This window comes from Procambarus clarkii, chromosome 55, assembly GCF_040958095.1.
Source record: "Procambarus clarkii isolate CNS0578487 chromosome 55, FALCON_Pclarkii_2.0, whole genome shotgun sequence".
NCBI classification, from domain to species: domain Eukaryota; kingdom Metazoa; phylum Arthropoda; class Malacostraca; order Decapoda; family Cambaridae; genus Procambarus; species Procambarus clarkii.
Window position 1 is genome coordinate 18,615,347 of NC_091204.1, and position 23,330 is coordinate 18,638,676.

Below are 23,330 nucleotides of genomic sequence, written 5' to 3' on the forward strand. Positions count from 1 at the left end.
GGCTGAATAAATCCACAAGGGCCGTGACGAGGATTTCTGTGTGTATTTTGGCCTGTTTTACCAAGAAGTTCAGATTAATTATATTTAAATTGTAACCTATGTTGATATTGCATAAGGCCATTGAACGAACATAAAAAGATCAAGTACGAGACTAAAAGATGAATATGCATTCATTTGGGTGTTACATTTAAGACCCAAATTTAATTCTTGTACAGGTGTGTACAGGTGTGTCCTAGGATGCAGACTCAGAACTCAACATCTCGTCTACTCTGATACGTTAAAGGAAAAATAACTAAAAGAGTAAGGTCAATGCACTCCGCCACCCCCTCCCCCCCCAAAAAAAAAGACGTTTTTCTAAGCTAGCAAAATTCCACGTACAATACAACAGGCATATTAATGGACGTGATAAATCTTCATACCGCCTGGCCGCCGGGGCTGTCTCAAGCGCTCACGCTGCTATGCACAGTTTTATAGTCTTATGAAAGGCAATGATATCATCTTTTATGACGCGCTCAGGTCTTCCCTGACATGAGCGCTGGCCTGTGGTGGAGACCAGCCCTTGAGGGATACGTGGCAGGGCCTGTGGTGTTGTGTTTAGGTAACTATTTGTGTATATATAAGTGTCTGTGCATGTTGACCAATCCACACACTAGAAAATGAAGGGACGACGATGTTTCGGTCCGTCCTGGACCATTCTCAAGTCGATTGTGTCTGAGTATATTCGTAGCAAACATGTTTGATAGTTTGACTCCCGAATTCGGCGGATTGTCATACGTACATCTGATATGATGCTTGGAATTATCCTCCTTCTTCTTGTACAAAGGATTATACTCTCTCTTTGTCCTTAGAATGAAGGACTTGGTATTTTCTTTCCTTCATCGGGTCATTCAGTAACCTTTCGTATTTGCTCATTCTGCTTCCTCACATGACTCATAGTTTGTCCCTGGGCTCTCTGTCAGTGACTCGATGAGTATCTTTGATGTTGTGATCATGTTTCCTCTTTGCTTTAATCATCTGTAGTGTTATGAGGTTTAGTTTTTTTAGTCCTCGTATTCCATCTCTCTCCCAGTTCTGCGTCATTCCTCAGGACGCTATTCAGTTTCTTTATTTGCAGAAAGAGTTTAGGGTATAGAACTTGAGCTGCATGCTCAAGTATTGGTCTCACGTATGTAGAGTTCAAAGTTCAAGACTGTTTTTTGTTTTTGTTAACTAAGTGTAACACTAATACTATTCTGTTAATGTGTTCTTCGGGTTATCTTGAGGTTATCTTGAGATGATTTCGGGGCTTTTTTAGTGTCCCCGCGGCCCGGTCCTCGACCAGGCCTCCACCCCCAGGAAGCAGCCCGTGACAGCTGACTAACATCCAGGTACCTATTTTACTGCCAGGTAACAGGGGCATAGGTTGAAAGAAACTCTGCCCCTTGTTTCACGCCGGCGCCCGGGATCGAACCCAGGACCACAGGCACAGGATCACAAGTCCAGCGTGCTGTCCGCTCGGCCGACCGGCTCCCCTTATTAGCCAATGACCCCCGGGTGATTGGCTGAAATTATTTTCTAGTACTATGTTGTTGTCTCATTACTATGGATTACACAATAAGTAAAAACAGCAGCAGAATTAGATTCAGACTCTTGTTTGTACTATCTAAGACTTTCAGCATTTTGTTGCGCTGATTTTAAGAGAAGTATATGTCAAAAAAGTCATAGATTTAAGGTATTCACGGCATTACAATCAGTTACTATACACCAGTTGGTAAACTATATAAATGTTTCCCACACGTGGTTTACAGAAGGTGCTATTAATTCGCCAGATGGAAGTTTACCTTTAAACTTACATCCTTCACTCCTCTGTTTAACATGTAATTGCCAATGCAAGGAGAAATGACTTTGAGAATGTGAATGAAAAATGGGTATATACTAGGAATGAAAGATGCAAACAAAAGCGAGGAGCTTATAATGTAAAAAAAAGGGGGGGGAGGGGTGTTGCAAGGTCGAGCGACCTTGTTCTATTGAGAAGAACATGTCAGTCTATTGAGAAGAACATGTCAGTCTATTGAGAAGAACATGTCAGTCTATTGAGAAGAACATGTCAGTCTATTGAGAAGAACATGTCAGTCTATTGAGAAGAACATGTCAGTCTATTGAGAAGAACATGTCAGTCTATTGAGAAGAACATGTCAGTCTATTGAGAACAACACAAGTTGCAACAGATGGAAAAAGAGGAGAAAGAGAGAACGGGGGTCAATAGAGAAGCATTAGAGACCAACCAATAACAACAGAGGAAATGTAAACAACGACAACAGAGTGAACAGAGGAGCAAGCAACAGAGGTAACAGAGGAGCAAGCACCAGAGGTAACAGAGGAGCAAGCACCAGAGGTAACAGAGGAGCAAGCACCAGAGGTAACAGAGGAGCAAGCACCAGAGGTAACAGAGGAGCAAGCACCAGAGGTTACAGAGGAGCAAGCAACAGGGGTAACAAAGGAGCAAGCAACAGAGGTAACAAAGGAGCAAGCAACAGGGGTAAGAAAGGAGCAAGCAACAGAGGTAATAGAGGAGCAAGCAACAGAGGTAACAAAGGAGCAAGCAACAGAGGTAACAAAGGAGCAAGCAACAGGGGTAACAAAGGAGCAAGCAACAGAGGTAACAGAGGAGCAAGCACCAGAGGTAACAGAGGAGCAAGCACCAGAGATAACAGAGGAGCAAGCAACAGAGGTAACAAAGGAGCAAGCAACAGAGGTAACAGAGGAGCAAGCAACAGGGGTAACAGAGGAGCAAGCAACAGGGGTAACAGAGGAGCAAGCAACAGAGGTAGCAGAGGAGCAAGCAACAGAGTGAACAGAGGAGCAAGCAACAAGGGTAACAGGAGCAAGCAACAGAGGTAACAGGAGCAAGCAACAGAGGACAGAATACCACAACAGCCACAATATACTTAGAGTTCGAAGGTGGAAAAACGGACAACATCTCAGAGACAACGAAGACAGGAAGCAGACCAAACAAAAAGACTAAACAAAAGCCAACACAGAGATCAGAAAGAAGACAATAACAGGTAATGGGATAAAGCATAAACAGAGCACTGTACAAGAAAAACAAAGACACAACAAAACAGCGAATCCACGGAAGACCGAACAAGGAAGACAGGCAGACGGGAAGTAGAATAGAGAGAGAAAGGAGAAGAATCAGAAGACTCAGAGAGACGAAGACATAGCAACAATGAAGGAGACATGAAATAATAATAAAGATTAAGGGAATTACTCAGAAGGAAAAGGGTATGAAGAGAAAGAGAGATGAAAGAGGGGAGGAGCTGGAAGAGGTCATTGTCCAGCAGGAAAGAGGAGAGAGTATGTAGAGGAGACTAGAGAGACAAGGGATTGGTATGTGCAGGAAACTTGGAAAAGGAGAAGAATGGATATGTGGTGCAGACTAGTGGGGGGAGAGGGGCGGGTATGTAGAGGAGAAGAATGAGTATGTGGGGGATATCAGTGTGGGGGGAGTAGGATGTCCGTGAGAATCGGGCAGGCGAGGTTTAGGTATAAGTAACAGAGACACGAGGCGGTGGTGGGGGTGAGTCTAGAAAGTACCCTAGGGTCGAGAGGGGATAGGTGGGTGTGGGGCCCTGAGATATGTGTGGAGGTGGGGGTCTGTTGTTGTTATCTAGGGGACAGGGAAGGGACAGGGGGAGGAGGAGAGAGAGGTTTGATAAAATGTCTCTAAAACAATATCTTCCGCAAGATAAGGGGTGCAATCGGGCGGCAAGGACATCAAAGAGGACTCTGGTAGCGGCGCCGCTGCCCCTCCGGCGGGTATTGGATATGTCTCTAATTGTGAAGTAGTCTGGGAGGAGCGCCCCTGCACCTCGCCTTTCATTTCCCGTGCCGAAGCGCTCTCAGTAATGGTTTAGATGCATTAAATACCTTTAAGGTTCTGTATGCGCAGAGCCCGATTGTGGGGAGGAGTGGGTGAGTAATATTTCTAATTGGTTTCATGTGTGGTTTACTCGGCTTGAATCTCCTCTGAGGAAATACACTAGGGGATTTGATGACGTGGTCTTGTAGGTCGCAATAGGCACGCTGTTTGCGTGTGTGGAATATGTTTGAGCCAGGCCAGTGTACACCTACATATCTGTTGAGAAGCATGTGTGTGTGCACATGTAGACATCTCGAGGATACACACACACACACACACACACACACACACACATACAGGGTGTTAACATGGTGTTAACATGGTGGACAAAGACTATTTAACATTGGGTGGAACACGAACAAGGGGACACAGGTGGAAATTTAGTACCCACATGAGCCACAGGGACGTTAGAAATAACTTTTTCAATGTCAGAGTAGTTAACAAGTGGAATGCATTAGGCAGTGATGTGGTGGAGGCTGACTCCATACACAGTTTCAAATGTAGATTTGATAGAGCCCAATAGGCTATATAATCTGTACACCAGTTGATTGAGAGTTGAAAGGCGGGACCAAAGAGCCAAAGCTCAACCCCTCGCAAGCACAACTTGGTGAGTACAACTAGGTGAACATACACACACACACACACACACACATCCACACACTCACATCCACACACTCACACACATCCACACACTCACACACATCCACACACTCGCACACATACACAGTGGTTAATATTCAAAATAACAAAAATACATGCAAGATTCACACACTAAATTTGTACCCAACTCCATATAAGATCCAAGATAAGAAAGCACAGCACTAGCCTATGACTCGACAAACAGTGCCATGAAACAAAGGAAAAAAAGCAAGTGAAAATAAAGGGGACACAGAGAGAAGGAAAAAAGAATAGGAACAAGAACAGCAACACAATTGAGGAATGATTATGAAGAATTATAAATTAAACGGAAAACAATATAAGGATGATATAGCTCCCAAGGTAAGAGAGCAATCCAAACTTGTATTGTACTGCCAGTGACTGTCATTCCCTATAAAATGCTGGAGAAACCAGTTAGAGGGCCCATATTGAGAAAGAACCACTGTGATCTATATCGAAATGACTGTGGTAAGACAGTCATTTCATGATTACCACAATGTATTCGAGGGTACCACACGAACTGCGTGGTAGCCTTATTACCACGCTTGTATGGTAATGATGTGAGGGTCAAGTGTATGTGGTGGTTGCTTGGGTCATATGTGATTGTGTCGTGCTAGGTACTTTCTTTTGTCATCTGAAGAAGCACATAAGGAAACTGGAAAAGGTTCAGAAGTTAGGGTATGTGTTTTGGTTCTGTTGGCGATGATGATTACGTGGGTGAAGCATTTACACTTTACAGAGTAGTGGTTCGAACAAAAGTTGTCAGCGAAGCAGTTGTTCGAGAAGTGTTCGGACGTCATTAATTGTGAGTCTTGTGTAGACAGTTTTTTATTCATAAACAAAGGGGTTTGGCGGCTGTATGGAATGAACTTTGGTCCTTTGTATATGAGGACGGGCGGCACACAATGTGAAATACTTCAAGAAAAAAAACTTTGAATGTGAACTATGACGAGTCAGGTGTAAATACATTTCATTCATGCGCTAAAGACCAAACTGTCGGTATATATAGATTTTGTTCATTGTTCTGAGGACCATCCCTTCTTGACAACAATGACCAAATACTGGGTAATTCAGCAGCCGCTCCCCCGTGTTCATGGATGAATAACTCTCTACAGACAACTCATAATAATTCATCCTTATATTCGTCCAAGCTGCGTCCGAACCCAATAACATATTCGTAATTTTTAGCTTAATGTGTAAAAACAAATGTTATTGAACATTAATTATTATTAATGTATTTTATAATTTTATTAACAGCTAGGCCTAAGAGAAGTCATGTTAGGTGGATCAGAATTGATTTGTATTTGCAATACTTGGGTAAAGTATTTTGAGGTAATTTTGAAGGTTTAGGTAAAGTATTTTCCATTCATAAACAGGGGCTTGGAGGCTGGATTAACGAGCCTCCAAGGATTTTGTTGATGAGGAGGGGCTGAATCCAAGCCATCACATGCTTCAAAATATTCAGTGAGTTATTTCCATCAATAACTAGCTCCAATCCTCATCCACAAAATGCTCCTTAATCTGGCTTCAAAACCTCATGTTAATGCATTGAGAACAGTTCACGTACGACTCACACCCGATAATGTTCGAGCATTTCTTGAACAATGCTTCGCTGAAGACATCGTCGATTCGCGACGCTGTAAATGCTTCACTCACGAACTGCAAATACAAATAATCGTCAACAGAACCAGAGCACCTAACCCAACCTATACTTAGCTATATATAGAAGTTTAATATATAATAGCATTTATATACGAGAACACACTTATTTTAAAGCACAATACGTAAAAAAATAATGAATCCGTCTTGAGGGGACGGCCCCGGCTTTAACGAGCTTAGCCTTTGAACAGGTTGCAGTGTCAACAGCCTCTCCACAAACACTATTTTGATGCAAACGACACACTCATTCAATGGGTGCCAGCATACGTTCGTAACTAGCATTGGGCAGTTTTAAATTAGACGTAAATAATTAGTTTAGCTTCAGTTCAGTTCGGTAACCATGTGCCCTACCTAGGGCCCCATGGAGATGAAGATGCTTCGTAAGATGAAACGATTTAGATGTTATCTTGAGATCTTGAGGTTATCTTGAGATGATTTCGGGGCTTTAGTATCCCCGCGGCCCGGTCCTCGACCAAGCCTCCACCCCCAGGAAGCAGCCCGTGACAGCTGACTAACACCCAGGTACCTATTTACTGCTAGGTAACAGGGGTGTTGGGGTGAAAGAAACTCTGCCCATTATTTCTCGCCGGCGCCCGGAATCGAACTTGGGACCACAGGATCACAAATCCAGCGAGCTGTCCGCTCGGCCGACCGACTCCCTCGGTCGGAGGGATGAAACAAGGGATGTTCCGAAGGGATGCTTCGTAAGATGAATCAATGAAGATGCTTCATAAGCCTCGTCAGTGTGTATATGCAAGAGCCTCGACCTCACCACCACAACACTGACAAATATCTTGTCGTCTCTTATAAACAAAATTTCCGAAACCTCTCCAAAGACATGATATAAATGTAGCGCCCTTCGCCCTTGACGCTCATTTTAAACTCCTCTCCCCAAAACCATCGATAATCTTTTCTCAGAGAGCCAGAGGAAATTAATCACGAGAGACAAGGGGATGAGGCCGGATATAGGGAAGACTGAGGGGACCCGAGTCTGGAGCTTCGGCTGGTCCTCCCCTCCCCTCCCCTCTCCCACTAATGATCCTGGTGTCGGGCGCGCGCACGCGTGTCTGCGTGTGTCGGTTATTTAAATTCCCATTGTCGGGAGGACAGGAATCTGGTTAGTTTTATTGGGGTGTTCTTAGTCCAGTGATTGATATTTCCCACGATGGTATTCGCAGCAGATGTCGAACCCCCAGACACATTTAATTCGTTTTAAACCTAGGTTTCAAGTGAAATGAATCCTGGCGAAACATGTCTTGCAAAGAGCGACTGAAAGAACTGAACCTGACGACGTTAGAAAATAGGAGATATGATAACAGCATAGAAAATACTTAGGGGGATTGACCGAGTGGAAATATAATTTTTTTCACATATAATACCAACAGAACAAGTGGACTTGGGGGGAAGTTGGAAACTGATATAAACCATTGAGATGTTAGAACGTTTCCTTTTAGCGTGAGTGTAGTGGAGAAATGGAATGAATTAAAGGAGCACATTGTGAGAGCAAACACTATTCATAGCTTTAAAACTAGGTATGATGGAGAACGACAGGATTAATTGATTTAAACAATGATTTAAATTGATTTAATGCTAGAAAGGCGGGATCCAGGAGCCAACGCTCGATCCTGCAGGCAGAAATAGGTGAGTAAAAATAGGTGAGTATACACACACACACACACACACACACACACACACACACATCTCAGGGGAATTGACAGGGTGGACAAAGACAAACTCTTCAGCACGGGTGGGACACGAACAAGGGGACACAGGTGGAAACTTAGTACCCAGATGAGCCACAGAGACGTTAGAAAGAATTTTTTCAGTGTCAGAGTAGTTAATAAATGGAATGCACTAGGAAGTGATGTGGTGGAGGCTGACTCCATACACAGTTTCAAATGTAGATATGATAGAGCCCAGTAGGCTCAGGAATCTGTACACCAGTTGATTGACAGTTGAGAGGCGGGACCAAAGAGCCAAAGCTCAACCCCCGCAAGCACAATTAGGTGAGTACACACACACACACACACACACACACACACACACACACACACACACACACACACACACACACACACACACACACACACCACACACACACACATACCACACACACACACACACACATAGGCCTCGGGGCCTCGTAGCCTGGTGAATAGCGCGCAGGACTCGTAATTCTGTGACGTGGGTTTCCCGCACGAGGCAGAAACAAATGGGCAAAGTTTCTTTCACCCTAAGTGCCCCTGTTACCTAGCAGTAAATAGGTACCTGGGAGTTAGTCAGCTGTCACGGGCTGCTTCCTGGGGTGTGTGTGTGTGGTGTGGAAAAAAAAAAAAGTAGTTAGTAAACAGTTGATTGACAGTTGAGAGGCGGGCCGAAAGAGCAAAGCTCAACCCCCGCAAAAACACAACTAGTAAACACAACTAGTAAACACACACACACACACATATATATATATATATATATATATATATATATATATATATATATATATATATATATATATATATATATATATATATATATATATATAATCCTGAAAAAGTCATTTGTGAAAAATCTTTGTGACCTTCCAAGCCAAATAAGAAATGGTTTTAAGAATACAATGATGCTACAAGATGAAATCAAGCAACTCATCACATTACCTCACATGGGCCAAAAAGGTTTTCTGTAATTTCATTATTTAAAATGCTTTTATTAATGGGTACTAGACATAACTAGGTTAAGAACCTCCATTTAAGCAAAGAAAAAAAACCTAAGGCATTCTCGTCAACAGTGAAGATAACAGTTAACAAACAAGAAGCGCACACGAGGCTGTAAAAGAAGTTTAGAAGTCCAGGAAAATACAACACCATAATACAACATCATAATACAACATCATAATACATCATACTCTCACTATAGACGAAGGTCGATCACCATCCAAGCTGTCACTGGCGAAGGTCCTCCTCGAAGGTAACTACGTTCTCAATATACGTTATTTGCTCTTTTTTGTCGACGGCCAGAAAGCAGAGGCGCTTAACTGGTCCCCGCTCTTCCATCTCTCGAACCATTAGGATCCAATCATGTAATAAAAGCGATTCGGTCGAGAACTGACAATGGCCAGACGTAAGAGAGGATCTAAACCTTTTCTCTTCATAATATGTTCCTGTGTAACTTGTCCTGATGAGACAGCTCCGGCTGGCGACTATTGAGTTGAGGATAATATATGGTATTGGAGGTTTTCTGGAATTGTACAGCGGCAGCTGCTAGACGTACTTGATGTTATTGGTTATTTCAGAGTTTCCAATAAAGCGATTAACAATGTTAAAGATGCGTTGATCCTCCTTACACAAGTCTAATTTGTAGAATTAAGGCTTTAAAGGTTTGACACACAGAAATCACAATTGCGTGATGTATCAAATGAATAAAACCCGAGTTTGTGCCTCGGAGAGGCTGCAGGATCCAGTAAGTTCAGTAGAACTTCGGATTCAACTCCTTTTGACCATGTCGTATCTCAGTCGATTAAGGCACCGTCCGGGATGCTCTCGGACGCAGGTTCGAATCCTCGTCACGGCCCTTATGGATTTGTTCTTTAAAGGTTTGCTTCACGTGACTTTTAATATTTTGCCTCTGCTTACCTACGTTCACGTGAAAACAGGTTCCACATATATGGGGAAATTCATGAAAAGATGAATCGGGTTTACTAAAAATAAATTAAAAAAATATTAGGAAATATTTATCTGATTTTCTTAAGTTTTTTTGAAGAAATCTAAACTTGAGCGGGAGTTTAACCATTGCTAGAGGTGAAACGTTGTTATAAGAACGTTGTCTCATGTTGACGTTTGTGACAAGGAAACGTTTATGGGTAAATAATCTCTAAAATAGATAGGAGATAAAATAAAAGGAGATAAAATAGATAGGAGATAAAATTGAAGGAGATAAAAAATTATCTCCTTCTGGAGATAATACTTATTTTAACAAAGCAAGAATATAGTAGGTAAATTTACTCATGAATGTAAGACGCAAATGATGAGACATGTTGACCGAAACGTCGTCGTCCCTTCACTTTCTAGTGTGTGGTTTGGTCATCATATTTGAGCCACGTTATTGTGACTCCTCGTTTGTATGATGAGACATTAATATCATTCGTGATGTTGTACAGCGCAGTGATCCTTCTTTCTATCTCTTTACCTATCCCTCTTTCCCTATTCACTAGCCTCCCGTACCTATCCCTCTTTCCTCATCCTCTAGCCATCCCTGCCTTCTAAATTTCTGTGGCGTTTGGCATTACGTCATGATGCAACATCCAGAGGAGTGAGGGAGAGAGTCCTGGGGAGAGTGGGGGAGAGAACCTCTCTAAGGGTGAGTGGGAAGAACCTTCATGAGATAGTGTGGGGGAGAGAGAGAGAGCTTTCCTGAGGCACGGTGAGGGGGAGGAGCTTTCAACTTCGTTATTATCATGTCTATTCCCTTATAAATGAGCATAAATTAACGCATTTAGAACTAGAAATTAATATGTAATAAACAATTATATGAATTTAACCCTTTTCATTTTCTGCTCTCATGCTCTTCTACTTTCTTCTCTTCCTCTTCTACCACCTCTTCCTCTCTTCTCGCTTCCTCCGGCTCTTCCCCCTCTCATCCTCTCTGTGCTTGCTATCTGCTTTGTTTCACCCAGATTGTAACCGGACATTCCCTCGGAATTTCGATACCCATTTACACTATGATTGCTAAGTCGGGATCAACAAAGAGTGTTCATTTCTCACAGAATATCGTGCGCGTTGCTCTGGTTTTTGGCCAATGAAGGGCTCCACAGTGGCCAGCACGCTGCATTTAGTTGTGTGCTAAAGTTAAACCAGGAGTTAAATGCCTTCATCCCACACGAACAAGGCCCCTCGTTAAACTGAACAACGGAGGCTAGTGTCTGTATCTTCCAATTTGCGAAACAAAAGGCAGACGTTGAGAGGGATTCAGGCCACTCCATCGAAGCTTATACAGGTGAGATTCGGGCCAATCACTGCGGGACCATTGTTTTGGGGGTGGGACTGATGCGGTGGCGTGGTGCTCCGGTTCTGTTAGTTTATGTCACGTGGCTGCTGCTGCTGCTGCTGCTGCTGGTGCTGCTGCTGCTGGTTCTGCTGCTGCTGGTGCTGCTGGTGATGGATTGTGAGGAGTGAACATGTCCACTCACCCTTCCCTCATTCCCTCCTCACTCCCTCCCTCACCCTGTCATTCCCGCCTCCTTCATTTCATATTTTTCCCCATCTCTCCATCTTCATGTTACACTTATCTGTATTTCCTTTGTTTTTAATTTTACATAATTTTAATGTAAACAATTGGGTTAGGTTGGTTGATGGAATTATTGAGGACACTATTTAGTACAAATACTAGTACAGCACCTTTCTAGAGGTCATGACCTCTGCACTAAGGTCATGACCCTGAGACAGTCCAGAGGTCGGGCATCATCGAGCGCCCGAGGTGGGCTGTGTGACCCCGTAGTGACCACCACAGCAACCACAGCCTATAATGCTATAGCAAGTAGGAGGTAATTGTGACATGAGAATGAAGATGTGCCAAGAATGGGGCGGAGCAAAAAATGGGTATAAATGAGACTGGTGAGAAAATGGGGCATGGATAGAAGCGTTATGCAGAGAGAGAGAGAGAGAGAGAGTGGAGTTCAGGCAATCTGCATACAAATATTTGAAAGTTGATAAAATAGAGCTCGACTAATCCAGTAGATAGAAAGTTAAGAGGATGCTCCAGAAGTTGTATCTTGGAACTCCATGCAGTAGCATGAACTGTGCAACACTATCAGAACCATTCTTGCAATGCCCTTAAAACAAAAACAAATTTTCTGTATTCTCAAAGACATATATTTGATTTTTAAAACTGGTTAATTAATAAAGCAAAGAGCCATGTCCCCACTCAATCATCTTCAGAGACCTTCCATACCTCCTGCATCTGCTTAGTATTATGCTATACATTCCATCCCACAAAAAATTCTGTCTTGTATTTCCTTATCCTAATAATAATAATTCATTGTGTCAGGGGACAGGAAGCCAAAGTGTATTCATACACGTTAGGCTCTTATCGAGGTGCCTCTCCCCCCCCCCCCCGGTCCCATCCCAAATCCTTATCCTGACCCCTTCCATGTGCTATATAGTCGTAAAGGCTTGACGCTTTCCCCCGATAACTCCCTCCCTCCCCCCCCCCCCCTAAGGTCAAATTACTGACCCCGCCCAGGATACAACCTCATAACAAGCTGATTACCTCCTGAGTACCTACTTACTGCTAGGTGAACAGGCACATTAGGTGAAAGAAAATGATAGGGTAGCTAAAGACAGGCTATTTAACACAAGGGACAAGCGCATTAGGGGACACAGGTGGAAATTGAGTACCCAAATGAGCCATAGAGACATTAGAAAGAACATTTTTAATATCAGAGTAGTTAACAAATTGAATGCATTAGGCAGTGATGTGGTGGAGGCAGATTAAATACACAGTTTCAAATAAAGAAATCATATAAGCTAGTAGGCTCGGGAACTTATACACCAGTTGACTGACAGTTGAGAGGCGGGACCAAAGAGCCGAAGCTCAACCCCCGCAAGCACAACTAGATGAGTATACACACACTCGCAAACTCACATCATCTCACATCAGATTAAATACACAGTTTCAAATAAAGATATCATATAAGCTAGTAGGCTCGGGAACCTATACACCAGTTGATTGACAGTTGAGAGGCGGGACCAAAGAGCCGAAGCTCAATCCCCGCAAGCACAACTCAAGCACAACTAGATGAGTATACACACACACACACACACACTCGCAAACTCACATCATCTCACCAGAGTTACACGTCTGCTCACGCTATTCATTGGGGTCTTCGTCTCGCTAGCAGAATCTGCATATTTAACATGGGCTTTCAGGTTCCTCAGCATCCCAGCCCTTCCCTGTTGTCGCAGACGGAGGGCGTTGCTCACACACCTCCGGGCCAGGAAGCCTCATACCCATTCCAGCAGCGTTGTCTCCTGCTGATGATGCTCCCTCTGCTCGCCCCTGACAGCGTGTTCCATTATGTCAGCTAATAGGGACGGGGCGCGTCTCTATATCTCTCTGGTCGTTAATATTTTTCCAGCGTGCCTGAGTGCGGACTGTATAAAGTAATCTGATGCTGCTTCGCTCTTGGGGCGCCAGTCAAGCTGGTACTTATTATCCTGTGTGTTTATAATGTTTGTTAGTTTCTTTATCATCAAAATATCAGAATGTAACTTACGTACGTACGTGTGTGTGTGTGTGTGTGTGTGTGTGTGTGTGTGTGTGTGTGTGTATATGTATGTATATGTGTGTGGTACTGTGTCAAAGGCCTATACTTTCCATATAATTTGTAAGGAGTCTGTGGTCTATTTTCTCCTATTCCACATTCCATAACATGGCATTTCTTCACACTGAATTCCATTTGCCACTTGTTGCTTCAAACACTTATTTTATCTAGCTCCATTTCAAGGGCATTACAATCGTCTGCGTTTCCTGTCTTCCCCAGTATCATAGCATCATCCGCAAACATGTTCATATAATTCTGTATTACTTCTGTTAGATCGTTTATGTAGACTACGAACATTACTGGTGCAAGAACTGAGCCCTGTGGCACTCCGCTAGTAACACTCCTCCAGTCAGATCATATATATATATATATATCCCTCTATATATATATATCATATATATATATTCCTCCAGTCAGATCATATATATATATATATATATATATATATATATATATATATATATATATATATATGATGTCGGTCCTGTTAGAATCAAATAATTTAAGAAGGTGGGAGAGTAGGAGTTAGCTTATAAAGCAATAGGCAATTTAACTTTTAAGCCTTTGAAAATTGTTCACCTTCTATTTAGTTGATTTTTTTTTTTTAATTTGCGAGGTGTCATTGACGGGAGGAGCAGCTGACGGCTGTAAAAGTGAGAGAACCTATATAACGCTGTTTAATGTTGAGTGGAATGGTGCTCCAGGCTGAGTGTTGGGTGGTTTGAGTGTGATAATGATGGTGATCTCTCTTCTCCAGCATCACCATCAGCCTCACTGTCATCACCTTCACCACTATCATCGCAGGCATCATTATCACTTCTTCTGTTGATAATGATGCATAATGCTGTGCCTATGCCTATGCCCCTGTTACCTAGCAGTAAAGAAGGTAACTGGGTGTTAGTCAGCTGTCACGGGCTGCTTCCTGGGGGTGGAGGCCTGGTCGAGGACCGGGCCGCAGGGACACTAAAAGCCCCGAAATCATCTCAAGATAACCTCAAGAAGATAGTAGTACATAATGTTCACCCCTGCTGGAGTAATACATGTTGATAATACATAATGCTCACCCCTGCTGGAGTAATACATATTAAGAATACATAATACACAGGCTGGAGTCAACCCGTTCTCGCACTTTCGTACAGTCAATATTGACTTATTAAATTAGTGCATATGTGACATACTGGAGTACGCTAAAGAGCTACAGGATCCGTCATTGAACAGAGATCCTTCCTCTTATTTTTTTATGAACCGGTTCTGGTTGATATATAAAACTTTACCACAATAATCCAGTTAGAACGCTATATTATATCTCATCAACTTTACACACACACATTAAGCCAATTTTATATATCATTTATCCCTCATTTTAATTCTAGTAAAATTCTTAAAATCATCAGTTAAATAAACTTGCTTATTTGAAGTCAAATAGAGATACAATTTGCAGGATAAGTGAATTGACATATTTGGCTTCAAGCCAGTGGAACGTATATCAGTATACCTTTGTGTAAGGGGTATATCCAGTGCTCACTCACCCATATAGCTTTCGCCAGAACTAAAAACGCTTTATCCCCATTCAATAATATTTTTTTCATAAAAAAAGAGCAAATATATCAGCAACAACCTGAAAAGTCCGACTTTTATTATTTGTTCTGTGTAAAGTTACTGAATAGTTTGAAACTTGCCCTGGTGAGAGTAGGATAGGGTGAATTATCCTGGGGTCCAGGTGAGAGTGGGATAGGGTGAATTATCCTGGGGTCCAGGTGAGAGTAGGATAGGGTGAATTATCCTGGGGTCCAGGTGAGAGTGGGATAGGGTGAATTATCCTGGGGTCCAGGTGAGAGTAGGATAGGGTGAATTATCCTGGGGTCCAGGTGAGAGTAGGATAGGGTGAATTATCCTGGGGTCCAGGTGAGAGTAGGATAGGGTGAATTATCCTGGGGTCCAGGTGAGAGTAGGATAGGGTGAATTATCCTGGGGTCCAGGTGAGAGTAGGATAGGGTGAATTATCCTGGGGTCCAGGTGAGAGTAGGATAGGGTGAATTATCCTGGGGTCCAGGTGAGAGTAGGATAGGGTGAATTATCCTGGGGTCCAGGTGAGAGTAGGATAGGGTGAATTATCCTGGGGTCCAGGTGAGAGTAGGATAGGGTGAATTATCCTGGGGTCCAGGTGAGAGTAGGATAGGGTGAATTATCCTGGGGTCCAGGTGAGAGTAGGATAGGGTGAATTATCCTGGGGTCCAGGTGAGAGTAGGATAGGGTGAATTATCCTGGGGTCCAGGTGAGAGTAGGATAGGGTGAATTATCCTGGGGCCAAGCGAGAGTAGGATAGGGTGAATTATCCTGGGGTCCTGGTGAGAGTAGGATAGGGTGAATTATTATGGGGTCCAGGTAGCATCGTGTCTAGGACCCCATGTGGGGTCCAGGGGAGACCGGATGCTGTTGATAAACAAAGCACCTCAGCTGTACTCTTCTGCACTAGTGTACCTCAGGTGTTCCCTAAGGCCCTACTGTACCTAAAGCTTCAGTTGAGCAGCAGATAGTTATCTCTGGAAGCCTCCTTTTGTGGGGTGATGATGGTTCAGTTGGTAGACCAGCTGGTTACTGTCTATGTGGTCGAGGTTCAAGGCTCCGATTGTCCAGGTGAAGGAAATTATATATATATATATATATATATATATATATATATATATATATATATATATATATATATATATATATATATATATAAGACATAGATATATACATATATACTTGAACGAAAATCAACAATGACAAATATTCATGAACACGAATTACACAGGAATGAATAAATGATCCTGTGATTTCCAAAATGTAAATTGAAAATGGAATTTCTGAAAGCTTTTGCTTGTAAAATAGAGAGCATCAATTTTCACTGGATTAGTGACACAAGAATTCCCATTTATTTCCCGGAGAAAAAGGCAATCAATCGTTGATGCTGTTCGGCAGTTTCCTTTAATAATATACTTTGCAACATGGAGGAGGCCTGGTCAACGACCGGGCCGCGGGGACACTAAGCCCCGGAAGCACCTCAAGGTAAGGTAACATAGGCCTATTACGGAATACTAAACAAATATTTCATTATCTTGAGGTTATCTTGAGATGATTTCGGGGCTTTTAGTGTCCCCGCGGCCCGGTCCTCGACCAGGCCTCCACCCCCAGGAAGCAGCCTGTGACAACTGACTAACACCCAGGTACCTATTTTACTGCTAGGTAACAGGGGCATAGGGTGAAAGAAACTCTGCCCATTGTTTCTCGCCGGCGCCTGGGATCGAACCCAGGACCCCAGGATCACAAGTCCCGCGTGCTGTCCGCTCGGCCGACCGGCTCCCATATTCTTCATTAGGGAAGAATGAACAACATTTCCTCAGAGGAACGAGTGAAGTCTTCAAGGTAATGACAAGATTAATTGCAATCGTGTGACCCATACAGGAAGGAATATGAAAGATGCAAGAGGAAGCATCAGGGCGCCTGACAGCTGAGGAGGCAGCGCTTCGGATTCGTAGTCCTGAGGTTCCGGGTTCGATCCCCGGTGGAGGCGGAGACAAATGGGCAAAATGTTTGTCACCCTGATGTCCCTGTTATCTAGCAGTAAATCGGTATCTGAGAGTTAGACAGCTGCTACGGGCTGCTTCCTAGGGGGTGTGTAACAAAAAGAAGGCCTGGTCGAGGACCGGGCCGCGGGGACGCTAAGCCCCGAAATCATGTCAAGATAACCTCAAGAAACATCAAGGAATGGCAACAGTCCTGGAGGAAGCATCAAGGTGTGGAAACAATATAGACCTGAAAGGAACATCATAAAAAAGAAATAAGTAACGCGCGGAACACGAAAACAGTCTCAGGTGCTTAGACAGGCGCCCCGCGCACGAGCCTCCAACGACTGAAAGGACCGAAATCGACAATAACGAAAGAGCAGGTAAGCAGGGGACGGAAGAGCAGGGGGATGAAGCAGAAAATCTGAGCAGGAAACTAAGGAGGAGACGGGGATAGCACAGAGCAGTGGCTCAACCAACGTGGATTTGATCTTGGGTTGATTTCTGTGAGGCTGAGTGTGGCGCTTTCTTTATAGTCCCCCACAGAGGCTGAACTCTCAAGCAGCTGGTGGAAGTTGATGGTTTCATTTCATTCTTGGGGTCTTCATTCTTCATTCGTTAGGTCTTTTGACTGCAGGTCTCTTCTTTCTTCTGACTACTTTCTTCAGGGTTGAGTTGTCGGTCTTATTGTACTTCTTGGTAGTCTTGCTACTTGTAGACATGGCGGTGCTGTCGTTCCAGGTTGTGGGTGTGGTGTCAGGTAGGAAGTCTTCAAGGCTGTAGTTTAACTTTCCTTGAGGAGAGGGTGGTGTCCCCACTGAGACGTCTTCATCGGACGATTCAGCCGAGACGATAGCAGAGGCGATGTTCCTTGAAGGTTGAGCAGCAGCGGGCTGTGGAGTGGGAGCTGTAACTACAGCAACAGTAGGAGATTGAGTGGACGCACTCACGGTCCATGGCACTCTCCCAACCATATCTGGATGGAGAGTGCAACTAAAACACTGTGAGAGAGAAACCCTTTTAGCACATTAAACCCCATGAAAACCCATGAAACCTTAACTAGAACTTCGAAAAAAAAGCCCCGATTAATTATCCCCAAAGCTACACCTCCGACCCCACAATCCACAGCCTCCTTCCCTACAAGCCCCACCTCCTACCCCAATGTAAAAACACCTCCGTGATACCAAATGCAATGCTTCATTTACAAAAAAAATCTCTGTATTCACATCACGAAAGATATATTCATCATTCAGTGAGACTAGGTCGCCTGCATCGCGGGTTTTGCAAACGTTTAGCTCTTCATACAGGACAAACACGAGAATTGCATCACAGATGTCACCTTCCAACGCTGCTTCACTTTTGAGCACAAGAAAAGTTTAAACATAGTTCTGCCTTACCATTTTACTGCACCTCTCTTCCACTACTCCTGACCAGCCAATGTTTCCACACTACTCCTGACCAGCCAATGTTTCCACACTACTCCTGACAGTACCACACCGCACATCTCACCTGTACTAAGCCTCACACGTACAGCATCTCTGATGTACAGACGATGAGTCCCAATAACGTAGCTGAAGATATGATGAACAAATCACATCACAAGATGGAGAAACGTTTCGGTTCGCCGTGGATCATTATCAAGTCGTGTGTGATAATGGCTCAAGATGATATACGACTTAATAAATGGTCCAGGACCGAAACGTCGTCGTTTCTTCATTTTCTGATGTGTGAGTTTGTCATCAACATCTCTCCTGTTCTGCACTTCACTCTCAAACGACATGCTATATAGCGAAATAATATATGAAAATTCATTTTCACACATGTATAAATAAAAACATCTGAACATATAACAGGCAACAGCGCTCAGTTTTAAATTTCCATCGCAATATAATTCTCATTTTTAAACGTAGCTTGAACAACTTCAGTATTATTAGATGCCCAAGCACTGCTTTTGGATTTTTGGCGACATAATCATGTATTATTTCTTGCTGTGATATCGATATATGAAGTCAAAAACGCTTCATAAAGAATGTATTCATACATTTGTACTCACCTAATTGTTCTCACCTAATTGCGCTTGCAGGGGTTGAGCTTTGGCTCTTTGGTCCCGCTTCTCAACTGTCAATCAACTGGTGTACAGATTCCTGAGCCTACTGCGCTCTATCATATCTACATTTGAAACTGTGTATGGAGTCAGCCTCCACCACATCACTTCCTAGTGCATTCCATTTATTAACTACTCTGACACTGAAAAAATTCTTTCTAACGTCTCTGTGGCTCATCTGGGTACTAAGTTTCAACCTATGTCCCCTTGTTCGTGTCCCACCCGTGCTGAAGAGTTTGTCTTTGTCCACCCTGTCAATTCCCCTGAGAATTTTGTAGGTGGTTATCATGTCTCCCCTTACTCTTCTGTTTTCCAGGGTTGTGAGGTTCAGCTCCTTTAGCCTTTCCTCGTAGCTCATACCTCATTTGTGGTACACATCGTGTGGACAATTATTTCAAACATCAAGAAAGGATAGGGCATTAGTAGTATTTTATGAAGATAAAATATTAAGCTATTTTTCACAAAGACGTCATAGGGGACACACATTAGTCTCTACACAGGACAAAATTTATCACTAATATATGCGTTATATTGAGATTGTCTAACCAACAAATTCTATGACCAAACTTAAGGAGCAAAGAACATTTACTCTTTATGTCAATAAAGCATTATATCTTAATTATCTGATTGATAAACAAGGTACAATTACATCATTCTTCCATGTAGATCAGAAACATATATACAGACATTTAATGTTTAAAACCTCTCCTAGGCATCTGCACAATCACTTCAACATTGGAATGTTACAAATACTGCAAAAATCGGATATTGCGTTGAAATTCAGACTGGACATTTGAACACTCTGACACTTTAAAGTCATCCTGACACTCTGTGATATATCGGAAACCTTTGGGCCTGTCGAGTATATCTTTAAAGCTGTAGGACAAGGATACAACAGCATAAATAATTTGTATTTGCAAGATTTTTCAGATATTTTATTTTTATTTTAGCCCAAGAAGGATGAATATATATTTTTACGTTTTGTTGAGAATTAGTTATTGCGTTATTTTGTAGTTGTTTATTTGCACTATAGTACCGTGAACTTGACAGCTGACTGGGTCTATAGTACCGTGAACTTGACAGCTGACTGGGTCTATAGTACCGTCAACTTGTAGGCTGACTGGGTCTATAGTACCGTCAACTTGACAACTGACTGGGTCTATAGTACCGTCAACTTGACAGCTGACTGGGTCTATAGTACCGTCAACTTGACAGCTGACTGGGTCTATAGTACCGTCAACTTGTAGGCTGACTGGGTCTATAGTACCGTCAACTTGACAACTGACTTAATGTTCTCGAGTATCTTGGAGTGTAAGTTTGTACACTCTGGTATAGGCTTGTACAGTCTTGTATAAGCTTGTATGCTCTTGTATAAGCTTGTATACTCTTGTATAAGCTTGTATACTCTTGTATAAGCTTGCATACTCTTGTATATGCTTGTATACTCTTGTATATGCTTGTATACTCTTGTATAAGCTTGTATACTCTTGTATAAGCTTGTATACTCTTGTATAAACTTGTATACTCTTGTATAAACTTGTATACTCTTGTATAAACTTGTATACTCGTGTATAAGCTTGTATTCTCTTGTATAAGCTTGCATACTCTTGTATATGCTTGTATACTCTTGTATAAGCTTGTATACTCTTGTATAAGCTTATATGCTTGTATATACAAGCATATACTCTTGTATAAGCTTGTGACGCAATACATCCTACACCTTGGTGACGTCTCTCCTCCCTCATTACCAGATCGAAAATTTCCCTAGAGTCGTATTTAGGTTTTCCCTGCCACACCTTTTTCCCTGCCACACCTTTTCATGTCCAAATGGAGATTTAGTCGTACAAACAACGATGGAGATAAAGGATAGATTGTAATGCAAAATGGAAAGTAGGAAATGAAGATATCAATTGTCAAACATTTAGTTTAACATTGCTAATTCGTATTCTTAGGAAAACGATTATTTGGGATTAATTGTGCTATTTTTAAATAACATGTTTTTAAAATAAGTCAATCATGGTATATATAATGTCCTGATTTCATTATTATATTTTTAGTTTTTTATAATGTAAGATAAGAAATACAATCCATATACAGAGATCTCTGATATAAGTCATCATTTCAAAGATCAAAGACTTCTTCGAGATGCAGGCGATGAGTCACAATAACGTGGCTAAAGTATGTTGACCAGACCACACACTTGAATGTGAAGGGACGACGACGTTTCGGTCCATCCTGGACCATTCTCAAGTCGATTGTGATGAGGAAGTAGAGACAGGCAATAAATAGGCACGAGAGAGATGAGGAGCAAAGATTCTTCGAGATTTCTAGAGTCCTGGTTTGGTCTTGTGTTGAGGCTTAATGGCTGTCAACCTCTGGAGGGTTATTACAGTAACACAAACGACAGCTTACTGACCAACCAGCAAGACTTGTCCTGAGTATAGTACAGGACGAAAGTTATTGTTTGTTGTTATAGATTCAGCTACTCGGAAAAAGTTCCAAGTAGCACGGGCTATGGTCAGCCCGTAGTGGACATACCTGGCACAGGAGCGGTGCTGTGAGCAGGACGAAAGTAAACTCTCAGTTTATATACACCGAGAAGCGAGTTACATCTCTCGGTGTATATATATTATATATATATAATATATATATATATATATATATATATATATATATATATAATTGACACACAAACAGTTCATGAACGAACGTTTCACGATCATAGATCACATTCACTCTAAACCAATCTACCACTTAGGGGCTATTCATGCCCGTGCCAGGTCTTGTGTTGCACGGGGATGAATATCCCTTAAGTATCTTCATCAATCAATCGATAATTTTTGAAGGACTCTCCATGTGCGGTACTGTGTGTACAGCAACTCCACAAACCACAAAGGTTGGTACTATAGGCTGGCTATTTGTCCACTTTACATTCATAGAATACTTAACGAGCTAGTTAGTGTTCACAAAACCAACATTAAATATAGATGACTGGAAGCCATTATTGCCAACATTGTAAACTAAATTACGTAGTTGCAGACGAATAATTTCAAAGTTCGCAAATTAATTGCAGTATTATTAAATGATTTTAAGTATAAATAAATCAGTTTCAGTGTAAATAAATGTTTAGGTGCGGTAAATAATTTTCAGCTTTAATTAATCAGTATAATTACCCATTAATACAAAAATCACACCTAGGAAGCTCAAATTAGAAAGCAACTTACCCACATGATCACTACTTTAGATAACACAATTAAATAATGAAAAAATACCTGAGAGCTCTGGCGACTAATTATCTGAAGGCCGTTAGGCAGTGTAATGAGGCAATCCAAACGATCAATGGAATATTAAGCGTCATTGGTAGATTCGTCGAGTTTTGATTCCAGGACAATCTTCACTTTTTTTTTCTTCTACTTCAATCTTTTTGAACAGTAACAATGAGTTGGTTTTGAACATTGAACACGGACAAGAGGTGGTATTGAGAACTGAACAAGAACAATTGGATGATATTCACCACTGAACAAGAACAATTGGATGATATTCACCACTGAACAAAGAGAATGCAATGGTGCTGTACACTGAACAAAGAGAATGCAATGGTGCTGTACACTGAACAAAGAGAATGCAGTGGTGCTGTACACTGAACAAAGAGAATGCAATGGTGCTGTACACTGAACAAATAGAATGCAATGGTGCTGTGCACTGAACAAAGAGAATGCAATGGTGATGTGCACTGAACAAAGAGAATGCAATGGTGCTGTACACTGAACAAAGAGAATGCAATGGTGCTGTACACTGAACAAAGAGAATGCAATGCTGCTGTACACTGAATAGAAGCAAATGCGATGGAGTTCAGTGTTGCTATTTTAATTCCAAGAAATAGTGTATGTGTGTATATATTGCTTGAGGCATTGCGAGCCAACATCTAGCTCTACACCAAGGTTGCGTTTAGCTAGACACACAGACTGTGTTGTAGCTGATGTGGCAGAAGAGTGTTTCAGTTTCAGCTGTGATGTGTTGAATCACAGGCTGTGTTTAGCTGTGTTTAGTTTAGCTGTAGCCTGTACACCAAGACTCCACACTGTGTGTGTGTGTGAGGTTCTACTTGAAGGACAATGAACAAGCTCATACATATGTATATTCCTATTCTTATTC